The sequence below is a fragment of the Octopus bimaculoides genome, chromosome 14, assembly GCF_046866305.1.
Source record: "Octopus bimaculoides isolate indiv1 chromosome 14, ASM4686630v1, whole genome shotgun sequence".
NCBI lineage: Eukaryota > Metazoa > Mollusca > Cephalopoda > Octopoda > Octopodidae > Octopus > Octopus bimaculoides.
In genome coordinates, this window is record NC_142941.1 from 34,591,809 (window position 1) to 34,595,832 (window position 4,024).

Genomic DNA, 4,024 nt, shown 5'->3' on the forward strand with positions numbered 1-4,024 from the left:
CATATATATATATATATATATATATATATATATATATATATATATATATATATATTCATATATATGCATGTTTATACATATATATGTACGTGTGTGTATACACGTACGTGTTATACACATGTAGATATTATCTATCTATATATATGTGAATGTGTATATATTTACATACACATAATCACATATGCAGCATTATTTCTATATTGATCGACATGCCTTTAACCATGTGATACACACACATATGTATAATACATACACACAGTATATATATATATATATATATATATATATATATATATATATATATATATATATATATATATATATATATATATATGCATGCTTATGTACATGCCCCGAGCCATATGTACTAGTATGTTTGTGTGAGTGTCAGTGTATGTATAAGTTACATGTGTACATGCCTTCAGGTATATGTGTGTGTGTATATATATATATCTACAAACACATATAGACAAAAACAGACATGTACAGACACACGCACGTGCACACACACGCTCGCACACATACATACACATATATACCCTTTCTATCTATTTATCTATCTATCTATCTATCTATCTATCTATCTATCTATCTATCTATATGTATGTATGTACTGTATGTATGTATGTATGTATGTATGTATGTATATATGGATGGATGGATACACACGCAAAAGCAACAGACAGACCGTAGATTAAGTAAAGGGTTGCCTGCTATTCAGTCACGCATACTTACACATACACGCATGGACACGTGCGCGCTAACTCTCTCTGTCACTCACATACATTCACTCACACACACACACACACACACACACACACACACACACACATACACACACGCGCGCGCACATACACACACATACATGCATAGATACACTCACACTGACCACACCACAAATACATATATATATAAATTAAAATCATCTTCTATAACTCCGCCACACTTAGTTATGGAGTATGTATTAAGCACGTGAAATTGCCGCATGTAAAAACCATCCATATACTTCTGCACACACACACGCACACACACACACATACACACACGCACACACAGCCCCCACAATATATACATACACACATAGCCCCACCATACACGCACACACTCGCACGCACTCACACATCTGCTAACACACACACACACACACACACACACACACACACGCTCTCAGATACAAGCATGTGTCAATCTCCATCTTTTTCTCCCCTTCCCTTTCACATTCTACGTTTATACTAATACATATCTCCCCCTCTCTCCCTCTCTATCTATCAATCATCTCAATAGATAGATAGATAGATAGATAGATGCATACATACATACATACATACATACATACATACATGAGAAAACGGTTCTTTCTCTATGGGCAAGAAATCTTGAAATAAACTGAATAATGACATACATTCACACATACATAGATTGATGTGTCCTCACGTATGTTTTCTTTTTGCTTGTCTTAAAGGCCCGGATCAGATTATCGTGACAGTTGAATTTAAAGATCGGGTTTCGACTCCTCTTTGGTATAAATATATGTTCCTTGTCATCTTTTTTGTTTATTAATTTAATTGCATTTTGATGCAAATTATACTTCATTAAAAAATTCCAAAGGCATGAACATCACAACCTAGCAATTCTCATTTTCTTTCTCCCCCCCCCCCACACACACATTCACACAATGTAATAATAATCCTTTCAGTTAAAGGCACAAGGCCTGAAATTTAATGGGAGAGTGAAAGGATGAAAGGCAAAGTCGACCTCGGCGGAATTTGAACCCAGAACCTAAAGACGGGTGAAATGCTGCTAAGCATTTTGCTCGGCATGCAACTGATTCTGCCAGCTCACCGCATCACACATAATCACAATCTTTTCTACTGGAAGCACAAGGCCTCAAATTTTGGGGAAGAGATTAAGTCAATTATATCAACCCTAGTGCGTAACTGGTACTTATTTTCTTGACCCCGAAAGGATGAAAGGCAAAGTCGACCCCGGCGGCATTTGAACTCAGAACGTGAAGATAGACGAAATACCGCTAAGCATTTTGCCCGGCGTGCTAACGATTCTGCCCGCTCGCCGCCTTCTTATACATAATAATAATAATAATAATAATAATAATAATAACAACAACAACAACAACAACAACAGCAATAACAACAGCAGCAAGAACGATAATAATAATAATAATAATAATAATAATAATAATAATAATAATAATAATAATAATAATTGATATTGATCTTAGCCATAATTTTTTCTACTCTAGGCACACGGACCGAAATTTTGTGGGAGGTGGCCAGTCAATTAGATCGACCCTAGTTCGCAACTAGTACTTAATTTATTGATCCCGAAAGGATGAAAGGTAAAGCCGACCCTGACGGAATTTGAACTCAGAACACGAAGACAAACGAAATACCGCTAAGCATTTCGCCCGGCGTGCCAACGTTTCTGCTAGCACGCCGCCTTCTTACACATAATAGTAATAACAGAAGGAAGCTACATGTTATATTTGCTTTGATATCTTGCATTCGATCAAACCAAAACGTCATGTGTGTTGTTATCGTAGATATTCTTTTAATCCCAGTTCAGTCCTGATCCAGCAGACCTATGACCAATGATCTTCAAGTACGATTATCCCGTTCTATCAGCGTGTGCTGCATTACGCTATCTTTTATTCTTTTCTTTCAAAGCAGTCAGGTGAGAATGCCAGACGCGCATTCCTACCTCTTTGGGCTTCTGTCATTAACAAGACTTCACTGTGAACCGCATCCTAGGACAAGAATTCATCGCTCTTTATATAGGAAAACAGTGACTGAGAAAAAATCACTGCTGTTGCAATTAGTCACTCGGCTGAATAAAAATCTGTTAAATGCAGTTTTAGATTAAAATAGCCACCTGTGCATCATACTTAATGTAAATACAATGTAAAGCAGTATATCTACTGCGGTATTCGTCTACCGCCGCTTCTAGACGATTTTCGAACGTTACTTATATATATGTGATTTTAAACAGAGTACGTACATAAAAGATAAAATCTCAGAAAGAATACTTCAATAAATTTGCTGTTTTGAACTAATACCCTTTTTGTTTCATATAACAGGTTTTTACTCATCTAGGACGGCTAATTGCAGCACCAGTGATTGCTTAGCTACTGTTTTTTTCTATTTAAGTAGCGATGGACTTTGTGTTATGCGGTTCGCAGTGAGTGAATACTACTGATGGAGCCTAATGAGGCAGAAATACGCCTCTAGAATTCTCACCGTCATTGTAAGACGATTTTCGTCTGTTACTGATAAATATTTCTGATTTTAAGCATAGAACATCCATAAGAGAAATTATCACGCACGAATACCGCAGTAAATTTGCTATTTCGCGATCTATTTACATTAAGTGCGGTACATAGATGACTATTTTGAACTAATAAGGCTTCTGTTGCACATAACGAATTTATATATGTGTGTGTATATGTAAGTGTGTGTGTGCGCGCAAGTATGTAAATATAAATATTCCTTTATTCTTTTATATGCTTCAGCCTTGAGGCTGCGGCCATGATGTGGCAAGTGTCTTCTACTATAGTCTTGAGTCAACTAAAGCTTTGGGAATGGATGCGGTAGACGGAAACCGAAAGAAGCTTGTCGTATATATGTGTGAGTGCGTGCGTGCGTGGAAAGTAGAAAAAGACACATGTCCAAGGTGCCGCGCAGTGAGGCTCAACTGACATCCATGAGACTGCAAAGCAAAATTCTTGAGTATCTGCAAATACTTCATTGTCTGGCGGTTATTGTTTAGAATATATGTGGTATGGTTTGTGATAAACTGGATAATTCAGAACTCCCAAAAGTTTATTCTCATATTTGCTACAGTAAGTATGGCTGTGCCGTTAACAAAGTGCTGTTTTTTTTGTTTTTTTTTTCTTTGTTCTCTGTGCTCAAATCACAACATTGACTATTTGGGTATTAAATTTAATTCATATATCCGGTTGAACAACAGCATCTGGAAACTTGGGTGCCATTAGCAGAATCCATTCTAT